The sequence below is a fragment of the Trachinotus anak genome, unplaced genomic scaffold (genome assembly GCF_046630095.1).
Source record: "Trachinotus anak isolate AG129_WGS33_773 ecotype Australia unplaced genomic scaffold, CSIRO_AGI_Tana_v1 ptg000019l, whole genome shotgun sequence".
NCBI lineage: Eukaryota > Metazoa > Chordata > Actinopteri > Carangiformes > Carangidae > Trachinotus > Trachinotus anak.
In genome coordinates this window covers 15,218,911-15,234,138 of record NW_027273870.1, presented here as the reverse complement: position 1 = coordinate 15,234,138, position 15,228 = coordinate 15,218,911, and the positions used below count along the sequence as shown (strand labels likewise).

The following is a 15,228-nucleotide window of genomic DNA, read 5'->3' as shown; positions in this document are numbered from 1 at the left end:
TATTGATTTACCTGACAGTCGGAGGGGACAGCTTCGAATCCGCCTCGGCTCCCCCTATCATCTGTCCGTCGGTCCACCCGTGTCTCTGCCTTTCTGTGTTTTCCACTGTCTGACTTCTAGATTGCCCCCTGCTCTAACCTTCGCATACTTCTCCAACACCTAAGCCTAATCAATAATGTGTATTTTTGCCATCTCTGTGTCTGATTTGTTTGTTTCCTCTTTGATCTATTTGCTCATGTTACACCTTGCTGTCACTTTTTTCACGCCCTCCTCTTCCCTTTAGTCACTCTCTTGGCTTCTCTCTGTTTTCATCCATCCATCACACAATCACACCCACATACAGGCTTTGAATTGGTAATTAATAGCAAAGATGTCTTCACCTGTGGAGAGGAGCATATGGTGAGATATTAAAAATTTAACTTAAGACTTTCCTCCCTTCATCTGTTCTCCACTCAGGCAGGTTTGTTCTCTCTGTTGGTGTCTTCTTTCTGTAGCTATCTTCCTCTCGGTTCCCCACTTTTGCTCTCGCTCGGTCTTTCCTTGTGTCGGTGCAAGATCTCTTCCTTGTTTCCTCCCCTTTTATTTTGATTTTTGTTATCAAAGTGTTGTAGTGGCAAGTGCATAGCAAGCAAACAACATTTTTGGCTCACGGACATTTTTAGCAGTGTTCTGCTCACTATTCCATTACAGAGAGGCGCTGGCATCAGATTTCCATATTTATTACATGTGCTGTGTATGCCTAGTGTGTGTGCGTGCGTGTGTGTGTGTGTGCGTGTGTGTGTGATAAGATATGGGATATGTGTAATGAGGAGCAGACAAATATAGAGGAAAGAGATAAATAGATAGAGAGAGAGAGAGGGAGAAAGAGAGACAATGACATCAAGAGGGCTTGTGGTTGGGGCGATCCCTTCACAGACCCCCCACCCCCTCCACCCCCCACCACCACCCCTCCCCTTCATGTTCCAATCAGAGGGAGACACTCTGAAGGAGCCAGGCAACAACCACAACAATTCTATTTTCCAACCACACTTACACACACAAACAGACAGACACACAATCCGAGCCAAACATGTTAAGCCCTCCACAGTCAAGGCTGAAGTGTTTCCTTCCTCTTCCCACTCTCTCCTCACATGTATTGTCTCTTGTCGTCTTCTCTCTGTCCTCCTCTTCAATTATTGTCAACCCCCCCCCCCATCCCCGTCTCGTTCTCGCCAGTGCTGTGCTCCATCTCCCCCGCCTTCCATCGCCATGGCACGCATGATGGTTTGACATAGCAAAGTGGTGCCAGACCACAAAGCCTTATTTTCCCCCTGCAGTTCTCTTCCCCTCCTTTCTCTTTCTGTCCCTCTATCTGTCTCTCCCCTCCTTGCCTCCCCTCTCCTCTTTACTACCGTACAGTATAATCTGCAGCGGGAGCTTAGTGGCACGGCTGCAGGACTTCCACATCACTTCTTTCTCTCTGCCAGAGGATTTGCTGCTGTTTGCAGCCGTTCTCCTTCGGCCCTCTAGGTCCTCTGTCCTCTCCCTTTTCTAAAGCTATTTATTCATTTTATGATTTATATTTTAATTTCCCTTCATTTTGGTTTCTCCCTCTCCTCTCTCATCTTCTCCTCCCCTCCCTTCTCTGTACAGTGGCGCCTGTGTGACACGTGTTTGCATTACATCTTATTATTCCCGTCTTTAATCACTGTCCCATCGTCAAAGCCATGAAACTGAGCTGATGTCTGTGAAATTGCTGTCAAGAGTGGCTCTTTTTTTTTCTTCTTCTTCTTTCAGCATATAGATGCAAAGATAGGGCTCTCAGCCAACGTTTGCTCCAGTTTCTGAAGCAATGGAATATGTAACTTTATTCACTTAACTTGGCAGTCATCCAAACCTCTGCTTTTTTGTTCTTCTTTTTCTTTTGGCAACATCTTTGGCGCTAAGCGGTCACTGCTGTGGTATTTTCCCAGAGATTACTTGTCAGTCAAACAGTATGGGCAGTTTTTTGCCTTTGTTTTTTTTTTTTTTTTCCTCTTAAATAACTTTCTATAGGTGGCGCTCTCTTCTTTATTCAGCTATCACTGCTCATGCTAACTCTTCTAACTGCTTTTGCTGCTCCAGGAAAAAACTTCATGTGCCAGGGGATTTTTTTTTTTTTTTTTTTTTCCTCCTTGGAAAGAGCTCGCCACCTCCAGGTGTTAAGAACAATAACTGTAAAAGCCTTTTCTGTGAAGCCAGTATGAATCGCCATTGTGTTATATCAATCAGCGACGGAGTAGCAAATCAGACATTTATATGAACATTTCATGGGTGAATACTTCAGGCTACAGCATGGAATTTTCCAGTCCATTATATGAGCAGAGAGTGTTTGCTCTGTGCCCTCTGCAGGAGTCTTTACCTCCGCTGTCCCTGCCGTTGCAGAGCTTCAGTCCTTGGCCCAGTCTCACAACCTCTCCATTCACAAACGGCAGGGCCAGGCAGCAACTGGGCGCCTCAAAATGGCTCCCACCAAGCACCCGCCGCACATTAATACTGTTAGTCTCTCTTAGCTCCAAGTTCTTCTGCCTGCCCAGGATTAGCCCTCAACACTGTTTGTCTGTTGATTTGTAATTAATGACTTTGATTGTCTCCTTTGTTTGTTTTTGCCAATTGAATCAGGATAAGACTGTTGAGCTGAGCTTTTTTTCTTTTGTCCCTCTGTTTATCCTTCATCCTGTTGTCGTCCGTCTCCCCTCCTCTGTGTGTGTGTGTGTGGGGGGGGGCCTGAGAGTCCGACACAAATCCTGTTTTTTGTTGTTCATGTTCAGGAATTATGTTCTGCCTCCCCATTTCCCTCAGACTCCCTAAGGCACCTGGGATTAAATGATGTGTGATGTGAGTGTTTGCGTGTGAGTGTGCACTGTTAGTCATGATTGTGTAAGGGCTTTCCGTGTGTAATGATCACAGTAAAGATTGACCTTCGATGACGTTAGAAGTGTACAGGATGTGAGTATCTGGTGCACCATGTGGTCTGTATGAGTGTGTGGGCGTGTGTCCATCCCTGAGCAGGCTGACGTGTGTGTGTGTGTATGTGTGTGTGTGTGTGTGTGTGTGTGTGTGTGTGCACGCATGAGGATGAATAATCTCTTTACAAGCACCAAACATTTGAAATTACTAGACATGCGCTGTCCTCAGAAGACAGGATGCCACAGGCTCGAATGCAAATATTACGAACCTGACCTGAAATGTCCTGATGTATCTGGTGGATTTAGGGTGTGTGTTTCATTTGTTTGCTGATGGAAATGCCCATATGTCAGTGTGTGTGCGCGAGGGATGTATGTACATGTAAACTACTGCAGGTCCGCACATGTTTATGTCTTGTGGAACATGTGTAGTCATAAACTCTGTTTATCCCTGTGGGGAAACTTGGTTGTAAAACGATACGATGTCGCAGTCAGTCAATGTAATTAACATGATAGAAGCACTAATATTATAAGACATGCCAGCGCATTAGGTAAAGACATACCAACAGAGAGTGTTTGCATATTCATACAGTGCCCATCCTTCAGCTTGTCAGCGTGTGCTATGAAATCATTTCCTCTCTAATGTATCCCAAACCCCCTACTCAGCAATCCCAAACTACTCCACTCTGGGATGGCCTTTAGACACAGGAAGTGCCTTAGCAGGTCTCTCAGTATCTCAATATTAAATTAGACCCGTCATTTAATACATCCCCTGGTGTAGAGATTGGCATCATCTTCCCTCTGCATCCTCTGAATCTCCCGGCCAAAGCAAAGAGACACCTAACCAACTGCCAGCCTCCCCCGCGCCTTTCATAAGAGGCTCCTGTAATACGTTTATTGAAAATAACAAGGTTGTGTTCTAGAGCTGCAGACAGGGGCTCTGCTTCTGTCTCCGCTTGAACATCAATAAACTGTGGAGTATTTTTCAATGGAGCCCTTTTTTTTTTTTTTTAAACTTCTTACCAACTTATGCAGTTTAAAGCTTAACACTGTGTAAACATAGCAAACCAGAACATATAATTCATAAATGAAGAAAGAAGGAATTTTCCTGGTGAAAAAAAAAAAAAAAAAAACCAAATACATTCCTCTACACAAGCTCCATCTTTTTGTGATGCTTTCAACCCCTAAACACGAAACATTTAATTAACATATTATAATTCTTGCCTTTGTGTAAGACATTTTAGGAGACACAAAGAAAGCTTATTAAACAGCTCCTGGTCATCAAATAAGTTCATTATACAAATCTAATTGGCCTTCACTTGTTGTGGCAGTGTGTGTTTTTCTATAAGCAACACAGTGAGACTTCAGTCAGGTTCAGGACTCAGTCACAGCACAGATTGATCCCCTTCCCTCTGCACAGCTCCATCACCTCCTGACCCCGGAACTGTCTCTACTCCCCAGTGGGTGTGTGCACGTCCACGTGCGCGAGGGTGTGTGTTTGTTTGCGTGAGAGTGTGCACATCTGCGTTGCATCCCTTTTCACTGAAAGGCAGACATAATAGGGCGCTGTCAAAAGTGTGACACACACTATATGTGTACAGAGTTAAAGGCACTGAAACGCAGGATTATAACATAATCTGACATTTCTTGGCTGATATGCTGATTCACCGATTAGAAACCAGTCGGCCATGCCAGGAGCGTGTGTGTATGTGTGTGAGAAGTAGAGACATGATGACAAATAATGCGTTTGTGTGTGTGTGTGTGTGTAAGGGGGGGGGATTTATTTGCAGGCGAGCTTAACGTATGCTGCCCGCTAGACCACATGAAAGAGAACAATCATCCGAATGAGAATTGCAAAGCTACATCTCTCTGATTGGAATTCAACAGTCAAACCTCCGTGTTGGCTTCAACTCACACAGGCAACACACACTCTGTCGCTCTCTCACACACACACATACACACACACACACGGACAAGTGAGGCAGTTTATGATAAGCTTGCTTACCCCAAATGGACCGCCCAACTCATGCGGTGTGCACAAGTACACACAACTACACAAGCAGCATACATTAAGCTCAGCAAATTGAATACCCAGCACACACACACACACACACACATACACACATGCACACCCTCTGCAACACAGTGATATTTTTTCCTGTTGTGGCGTGTGCTGATTGTAAGCAGCCTAGTCGTGCCGCTCTGCTCTCCTCTCCTCTCTTCACCTCATAGACTATTTAGCTGCTTCTCTACTGCGCTGGGTGGCAGCCAGTAAAATGGTGGCGCTCATTGTAGAAGGCTGCTGGCTGCCATTGATTCGGACCAGCAGGTCTCTGAGGATACACACTGCTGCCCTGCCAGCTAAGCCCAGGAAAGGGGACTGTGATGTGTGTAAGCATGTGTGTGTGTGTATGTGTGTGTGTGTGTTTGTCAGATATAAGAGATGGAAAAGGCGTGTAAAGTGCATTTATTGGTGTGTACGGCGGTGTAGAGTGTCACGGTAAAATCCCGCTCTGTAGACCCTCTGCGCTAACTACATATTCCAAACTGTTTAAACCCCTTTGAGAAAACCATAGGACGGTCCAGAGTGATCAATTAGCTGCAATGCTTTTGATGTGATTTGTTGTGTTTTACCCATAGAGAGAGAGAGAGAGCGAGAGAGAGAGAGAGAGGAAACAGGTGGTTAAGAAAAGAGCTCTTTTCTGGAATACTCCTCCATATTTCGCTGTCATCTCTCCTCCTTTTTACTCGCATTTTTCTTTTTCCCACACTTCGACTCCTCAGACAGAGCTTTGAAAAACAAACAAAGGGAAGCTGGCATCGGACTATAAATAATGCAGAGACACAGATTGGGGTCAAATGCTTTGGATTCCACTACACATACGTATGCCTGAATGGTAGCTCATGCACGCGCACACACACACACACACACACACACACACACACACACACACACACACACACACACACACACACACAGATTCACATTATGCATTGTGTGCTTTTTTTTTCCCTATAAGCCATATTCATTCCCCAGTGAGCAGTCAGCGTGATAATTAAGTGCACATGCACACTCATTACACATTGTCACATATTTAGCCAAGCACACACTGACTATCTCTTTACGCACGCGCGCACACACACGCACGCACACACACACACACAAGGGCTGTTTACTGCCTTGATGTCCCTCGATGACAAAGTGTGACAAACGAGTCTGTTCGGAACACATTTAGGTCTCGTAGCCCCCCACAGCCCACGCCCCACACCCCCAATCCCTCTCCTTTCCCCTCTCCTTTTCATAACTCTGACAAGGGCAACTCAGCCATCCTCTCTATCCACAGCTCCTATCCATCAGCGCACTGCCATAACCTGCCGCTGCTCCATGATAGATGACTTTCCATGTGCTGATGTATTGGCCTATCAGACTTTTGAGGAAGTGACAGATTAGATCATTATGTCCCTTTATGATTATACGAGTCTTGTTTTATATATATATATATATATATATATATATATATATATATTTTAGTGTTTATCCAATGCAAGTTTGTGTTGTGTTATGTAAGACACATTTCTTTACCATTGTGTTCTCCCGGTGAGGGTGAAAAGGAGGAGAAGAGAAGAGTTGGCTTTTATCAGGAGGGACTTGAGAAAAAGGAGGCATTTCCTCTGAAGGAAAAGCTCAGAAGGACACACTTTTCTGTGCTCTCAGAATGTCTGCTCTTGGCATGCTTTTCGAGAAATTGGTATGTCAGGCTATTATAAAATTGATTTCCTCAAGCACCTCCAGTCAAAAAGTGGTGAGTCAGAGGGACGTTCTTTGTGTTAGATTGTTAAGGACTGACAAAGAAAAAGACGGTTGTGCTAATGTGATGCCACAGTGTCCGCATTTGGTGAATTCCAGTCTACAGCAAATATAAAATTCTACAAACAACAAAATTAGCCCCAGAAACGTAAGCTATGTTGCCATTTGTGGTTTTGTGAGCAGCTCTTAATTAACAATTTTTTGTTGTTGTTGACTTTTTGATTGACATGGACCGACACTGAATGCTTTTGGTAGGCATAGTTCATAACTATGTTTGATTGGGAAAAAGACATCCTTAAATATTGATTCATAAAAGACCGCATCCGAGTTATGAGTGATCCTCTCCTCCTTACTTTGATGTCTACCTCTTAGCCAGCACCTCACTGGAATAGGTGAGTGTTTTTCTCCAGTCCTTCATTTTCCATATCTGAACATATTTTTATGACTGCCCACGACACACGGCATTTTATTTACCCACTCGAACACAGGGATATTGTTTTGATGAACCTGTGGTGAACCATAGTCACGCTCATTGCTAATCCTGTGAAGAGAAACTGATGTAATGGATGCAATAGACTTGCAGTGCATAAGCTAAATCATTCATTTATGTCATACATAGATCAGCTCCTCTTCAAAGGGCTACTAATCTCGGGCATGTAATAGATTACACTGATGTGATGGTCATGCTGTAAGAAGCTTTCTATTGTTTTTAGTGCAGTATAATTCAGTCTCCTGCATTTCTGTGGCTTGAAATACAGTTGTACAGACAGTGTGTTTCGGACTTGAGCGGCACATCAAACAGCTGACTCTCTTGACTCGAGGTACAGCATTCTAAAATGTCTGGATGAAGCTGCTGCATGTAATGAAGTAGTTCCTCATCTCTAACCCTGAAAAACAAGTGCACACACTGGGTCAGGGTATCGTATCGTATCCTCAGATTCAGCACTTCAACATTATTGGATGCAACTTCAATACATAAGCCCTTTTTTTTTTTAACCTTACCCTGAAATCAATCCCACAAGTAATGCATGGCTCCAAGAGGCGAAGTGATGAAGCTGTTCTTTGACCTTCTGTGGAAGCAGTTTATACAGTCGCGAGTATTTACAGTACACACACGGCGTTTTAGTGCTGGTATCATTCGGTCTATAGGCTTTCTCCCTGACCCCTGACACCTAAATCCCCTCCAGTGGCACAGTGTCATGATTGATGACATCATTAGGAGCATCACTGGCATACAGAAACGAGGACTGGCTTTGATAGACAGCGCCCTCTCGGCATCCATCTTTCTCCAGCGTGTATATATGAGTGTGGTTTGTCCATTTATCAAACATGAAGCTACAAGGTACTACGCAACATTTCTGTCAGTCTTCATCATCACAGAAGTAGTTTCCATATTTCTGTTGTTACCAGCCAAGAACATGGCTATAATGCATGCTGGTGTGCGCGGTGTGCCTCATCTCAGGGATTGTGTCTGTGTGTTGTGAGTGAAGGCTCCCCATGGTACCCCCTCCCTCTTCAGTATTCTCATCGTGGCCCACAGTCCCTTCTACTGTAAGACAAGCTCTGCATTGCTGTCACTAGTCATTACAATGTATACAGCACCATACAGCGCCTCTCTCCTCTGAGGCCTATAGATCAAACACATACACACATACACACACACAAGCAGAGGGAGACACATGCACGTATGGTCCATACTGTATGCATGCACGGCATCACACATCATACACTATTCAGTTTCTCTGGCTCCTGCTTGAGTTCACTTTCCCTTGACTTACAGTTTCCTCATACTCTGACTCACAGTGGTGGAAAATATCTGTACATAAACTCTGAACAATTCTGAGGTACTTGTACTTATGTATTTTACTTAGTATTTCAATATCATGCTACTTTTTACTTTACTATATTTATTATTCATTTATCTGACAGCAGTAGTGACTTCACAAAGCTCCATCCCAACCGGCTGCAACACTGTAGCTCCAACGGAAAAAACACATTGACTTTGAACTTAAAAAATATGTTTTCTAAATGTACTGTTAATTTTTTTTAACTATTAAAGAGAAGAGAAAAAAAAGGTGTTTGGGGAAATGCTCTGTCACTGGTGTGCAGAGACAAAGTAAACAAACTTGTGCTGTAGCTCAGAAGCCATGGATGGCAGACAGTGTGTCTCTAGCAGTGGTAATAAAAGAGTAAACGTCTGCGGCCCTGTCTGCCTGTGACAGAACACTGATGGTTCTGTTTTATACAAAGATTCAATTGGACGTCTGCGTAGACAGAACCGACGTTATTCCATCAAATTAAAGCAAAAGTAGAAGGCGCCATCATGAAACCAAATAATATATAATATAAGCTCCTTCGTTTTGGTTTCTGACTGTTGTCTCAAAGGAGAACACAGAACATGTGATTTACTGCACAGATATGTGTGCTGTAGCAGACAAAAAATGAAATGTGATTACAGTTAGACTTTAAATGCTGCTTACAATGTTAAGGCATACGTAGTGATAAAACAACATTCTACAAAATAATTTATAACAGTATAAAAGATTCCATGTTGAGTACTTTTGTTTTGATAGTTAATTACATTTGCTGATAATAATTGTGGTGGAGCATATTCATCATTGTTTGTAGTGGTTGTGTTTTTTTGTTTGTTTGTTTGTTTGTTTGTTTGTTTTTTACTTAAAGGAGTGTTTTGACATTTTGAGAAAAAAATGCAAAAAAAAATCTTTTTCTAGATTGGAAGATGTCAAATCTGTCCATTCAGTTTTAGGCTACAGGTGATTAGCTTAATTTAGCATAAAGACTGGAGGCACAGAGAAACAGCTAACGTGTTTGTACATATTCGCATTCTCATAAGTTAAGATAACCAGCTGCAGGGCTGTATCAATCTACCCTCCACCAGAAATCCAATAAGCATATTAACCAAAATGCTGAACTACTGCTTTTAAGTAAAAACCCTGAGTGTCTCTTTCACTTTCTCTGAATGACCTTTCAACAAATTTGCAGTGACATGCATCACTGTTAAATCTATGTGGGAGATAAGTCATGTTTTTGCAGTCATAGAGAAATGAGATTCAAGCCCGATTAACACTACAGCAGTCATCTTACTCATGGAATCCACTAAGGAACTCTGCTGTTATATAAAGTGCTGGATCCATTAGAGACAGATGGAGCAGTGATAGTAGCAACCAGTACATTTTTGGAGGCAGTTTGGGAAATCATGTCAGTCTCTCCATCTCTTGTCTGTCTTGCTCACTCTTCTCTCCCTCTCTCTCTTTTCTTTTCACACACAAACACACACATCTACAAACCACACACACACACACACACACACACACACACACTGCAGGTCCAAACTTACTTTCTCAATGACATCATTGAGTTGTGGTGCCCCCAGCGGCAGCAGGCCTAGGAAGGGCGGAAGCGCTGGTGCTGGTGCTTGGATGTCTGATTTGATTCACCCTGACAACCAAGGACCATTTGGGAGGCCTGTAACCACGGCAACTTCCATCACAACATTCTGGGTGGTTGGTCGACAGGGCCAGTCAGGGCTGGTGTTCCTTGCATCCATTTTTAATAGCCAGTGTACTTAGTCGCTCTTCCTGGGCCTGTCTCCCCGCGGTCCCATCTCCAAGAAGGAGAGGCAGCCGCACTTGGTGGAAAAAGCCCCCATTACATATTTATTGTCCCCAGTCTTAATTATCAAGCCAGAGGGGATGTGGGTTTTGGTCTCTCTCTCTCTCTCTCTCTCTTTCTCTCTCTCCCTCTCTCTCTCTCTCTCTCTCTCTCTCTCTCTCTCTCTCTCTTTAACTCGGAGGGATGAGATCTTCTCTTCCCTTCTGTCTCTTTTCTCTCATCCCTCTCTCGATTTGTCAGACCTCCATCCTTCTAAGCTGTGCAACTTCACATCCATATAAAGTAACCACCAATGGAAAATCTGAGTTACTGTGTGCACTGCACTCGCAGCAGCCAGTGTTATGGAAAATTGCACAGCATGTTCACATATTCCTGCAGAAAACCAGAGGAACTGGCATATGTGACACACAAACACACACACACACACACACATTACAGTCTAAGTGTGTGTCACAGCTCAAGGCAAATCTTGTGATCCTTGTAAGGATCTAGCATCTATTTCTCAACTCATATAGACATCTAGTTAAGCATTTCCATTTGGGGAAGCTGTATTTAACTGCACTTCTTTAGCAGATTTCTTCCCTGCTTTAAATTGGCAGTGCCATATGCAAGATATAATCTACTTCCAGGCACATGTTGCATCCCTAATTATAATAATCATGGTTGATTTTATAGTTGGCAAGGATTTTTCAGTATGTTGCCATGCACAGCAAGGAACATCACAGTTCATTTTTTAAAAATCCATGTGCGGTGTTCACATCTTTGCATTTCCCTGCATGTTATTTTGAGTCATTCTCATGTACTCCCACTCCTCTGCTGGCCAAAATCAATCTGAGGAAAAAAGGTTGTGTAACCCCATCCTTCTCTCTCAGCCATTGTAACATGACATTGGAGAAGATTGATCAAGTAATGTATTTTTGGACTCAACTGTCCATTGCCTCCCCTTTGACCTTCAAGGTGGAGTTATAATGTTATTCTTTATGCTGTAGTTGACTTGTCACCGTTCTTCTGTTTCCATTGCTGTGGTTAAGCAAATGTTTCTTACTTTTTCAGATAACAACAGGGATTTCTCTGAATAGATGAAAAGGAGAGATCTGCTTGAATTAGTCCATGCCACATGAACTCACCTTGAGGGAGGCGTGAAGGGAGTGTGGATTTTTTACATTCACATAGAGCTCTTCTTTATCAAGCATAAGTCAGCCAACACTCTAGTCCTCACTGGAGAGGAAAGTGTTTTTCTTTCACAATAGGAAGGCCGTCTCTTGACTTGTGGTGCACCATGGAATTCAGTGAATGCTTGAAGCAGGGTTCATGAACTGCTGCGTGGTTCCTCCTCCTCCTCACCCTCCTCCTCTGAGTCAGAAAAAAACAGGAGGTTCACTCCGTCCTTGCAGGAAATTGAAGGTGTGTGTGGCTGTGTTCTATCAATGGGTGCATGCTGGCCACGGGCTGAAGACCATAGGTAGATGCTGTCATTGGGAGACGCACACAACTATAAGGGCAAATAGAGGAAGGTAAAGGGCTGCACTGTCTATTTTGCATGAAGAATAACATCCACCTGTTGAACACCCGGTGTAGATAGTATATAACAGAAGAGGATGTAGGAAATGGGTTATAACTGGAGCACTGTGTGGATAAAAGGGCCAGTTACTGAAGGGTTAGACCCTTTCTGATGTGGAGGAAATCCATATTTTATTTGATGTGAGAGGTGCTCAAGGCCTGTAAATTATTACTGCAGTATTCCACCTGCTTGCAGAGGTCACCTAGCAAGTGAGATTGGTAGATCTGTGTGTGTGCGTGCGTGTGTGTGTGTGTCTGTGTGTGTGCCTGTGTCAGCGCACATGTTCTTCCTGATGTGTGTCCATCCCCGGTAGCCAATAGTAGTATGTGTAGCATGTCATAGGGCCGCAGCAGCCACACCGTAACCATACTGCAGGCTCATCCATCCATAGATCTATTCTTCCCTCCATCCATCCATGTACTAAAGCACATTACAGAGATGACTGCCTCCGATGTGCCACTTTCCCCCCAGCAATAAAGGCTCTCTACTGTACAGTGTAGGCCACTGGAGGCAGGGAATATTGTAGCCACAATGAGGAGCACAAATACACACACACAAACACCCACACTCACACATGGAAAAGCGCACACACTGTAATATCAGAAGTATGAAATATGTGGATTTTACCAAAGCACAGTGCATAAGTGCAGTTTTGATTTGCTGTCATTTTACTCAAACATTTCTATTATATGAGACTTTGTGAATAACGCAGTCTTTACTCCATTTACATTTATCTGATGGCTGTAGGCACTCGTTAGTTTGCAGATTTCACTTGCAAAGCATAAAATATGCTCATGAAATATGATGTGCTTCTATAGTTTAAATTTCTCAATTTGAAGTAGCTTCGCCTTGACCGCTTAAACAATGAAATGCTGCTGAAACGTTAACACTAATGATTTATCTCCCTGAGATGAAATATTCTTCACAATATGATTATTTTCAGCCTTGATTAATCTCCCCATCATTTTATTGATTCATTGAGTGAGTGAATTATTTAACTTGAAAAAAAAAAAAAAAAGTCAGAAATGACAGAATATAGTGAAAAATATCCTTCATAGTTTCATAGAGGCCAAAGCCTTGCTTGTCTGACCAGCATCCAAACCCCAAAGATTTTCAGTTTACTGTAATGTAAGTATTGGAAAAGCAGCAAATTCTCACATTTAAGCGGCCATAATGTTTGACAGTTATGCTTGAAAAATGACTTCAGTGATTAATCAGTTGTCAAATAGTTGCTAACTCTCTCAAGTGACTAACACATTATTGAGTAAGAATTTCTGCTCTTGTTTATTCATGAAGACACTTCGCTGCCGGTGCTTATTTATTTTTATTAAAATGTAACGAATACACGAATGACATAGCATCGCCGTGCACCTGGCCACATTACATCACTTTTTCCTCCCTCTCACCCATTCTTCCTAACTATACCTTGCTACTCCCTCTCTTTAACCTTCTTGCCCCTCAGCTGGTGCTCAACCCTCAACTTCCTCTCCCTCCCTCCCTCCATCCCTACCTCCATCCCTCCCCCTGCAGTCCTGCTGCTATCTTTACGACCCTCTCACTAATGCACCGCTCAATTAGCCTTCGATGAGGTTTCCACTAAAGGCTGGGTAAATAGGTAATTACATGTTGTCATCCCCACCCCCCACCCCCACCTCTTGCTAATCCACTCAACTTCAACTCCGCTTCTCTCCGTCTACCTCTCCCTCCTTCTTGCTCTATCAATATCATGGATGGCTGCCAGAGATGGTCCAATAGAGGCCCAGCGTGGCGTCCTGTTAGTCACAGCTGGCTTAACCCTTCGATTGGCCACATTCAGCACTCTGCGTAGTGCACAGTTTTCACTTTTCTCAGCCTGCGCTTCAGCTTCTGTTATTGGAACACTTTATCATCAGAATGGGAGAAGTGGAACCACCCACTAGCTAAATGCTGATGAAATCCTGCCTGGTAATAGAGATATTAAACAGGTCCAGGTGTTTTTGTGTGTCAGAAAACGTCACACAGACAGATGTAAAATGATTGGTGGCAGGTGGAAAGTAGTAGTGGGCAGGATTTACACTTTTTGTGTGACTGACAATTGGAGAGCGTAGGCACCGTGGCTCCACACTCTGACGGCTATTGATGCGATCAAATTGCCTTCCTCAAGTCAACAGTCCACAGTGAGTGTAGCAGGTGGGATGCATTGTGCTTGTGTCTGCTGCGACCAAGAAAGGAAACAGAGTATTTATCAGCTTTACTGCTGCTGAAATAAATTGATGCAAACGCGTTGTCTTTGGGTTGTCCTCATCTGTTACATCAACAATAACAATGTTTACCTCGATATACAAATGTCTATTCCTCACCATCTATACAGGCTGGCTCACAAATTCTGCCATTGTCAAGGTCGGCCAATTATTCAACAATGTCGGAACAATGTGGATTTTCATCTTTCATGCACTGGGGCCAGGCCACTTTCATACTTGGAGCTGCTGAAAAGGACTCGGCTCCTTTTCAGGAGGACTAACTGAAAAGCTTTCATTTAAACATCAAGGAAATAGAACCAAGACAAAAGAGAGTGATGCCTGCAAATTGAACTTTGAAATCGAAATAAAAACTGCCCTCTGAATGGAAATGGAAGCAGGACTCATGATCTAAAATGACTGTACTTTGGCTATAGAGATGAAAATTTGTGGCTTTCCTATTTTGGATACAAGGGAACATAATAACCCCAAAAATATGATACTTGATTGACATTCCAGTCCTCATTTTAGAGCTAAGCAGGACACTGGTGAGGCCAGACTTAAAAAGAAAGAGATATAATAGTTTGTGTGGGCCTTTGGAGGCAGGAACACAAACAGGGAAACAGAAAGCAAGATGTACAATTGATGTGAGGAGAGCGGAAAAAGAAAAAGGGTGGAGGGTGGAAGGAGTCAGCATGGAAGGAAGGAATAAAGGAAAGTACAAATGAAGGAAGCATAAGAGGGACTGTGGGAGGGGAGGAAATACTGTTAGGGCAACCAGAAGGAGTGATAAGTGGAGTACAGCCAGACAGCCTAAATCCTCATCTCAATCAATCACATTTTCCCTTCCTCTCCTCTCAGTTTGTCTTATTGATTTCTTGTTTCTGCCAGTGTCCTGAAAGCCAACTCAAATGACTTCTCAGAGTTTTTGTGGCTCCATCTCCCAGTGAAAACTACCATTTGGTCATTTGTTACAGCTATATAGAGGAAGTTAAGGCATCAGGAGGATATTATCCTGAAAGTGGTCTAGCAGCCCATTCTCCCATAAATTATACCCATATGAATCTACTTTAAATTTATTATGTT

The 15,228-nt window shown here is 43.2% G+C and overlaps 1 protein-coding gene and 1 long non-coding RNA gene across 8 annotated transcripts in view; one reads left to right on the top strand and one right to left on the bottom strand.

Moving 5' to 3' along the window:
* Positions 1-15,228, top strand: part of ptprdb (protein tyrosine phosphatase receptor type Db) — a 145,153-nt gene that overhangs the window by 59,712 nt on the left and 70,213 nt on the right. The gene's annotated exons all lie outside the window — the stretch shown is intronic.
* On the bottom strand, positions 6,693-10,185 carry LOC139636967 (uncharacterized). Its single transcript, XR_011694496.1, has 3 exons — positions 10,091-10,185; positions 7,735-7,802; positions 6,693-7,619 (listed from the first exon to the last, which is right to left on the bottom strand). It is a non-coding gene; the product is annotated as an uncharacterized lncRNA (long non-coding RNA).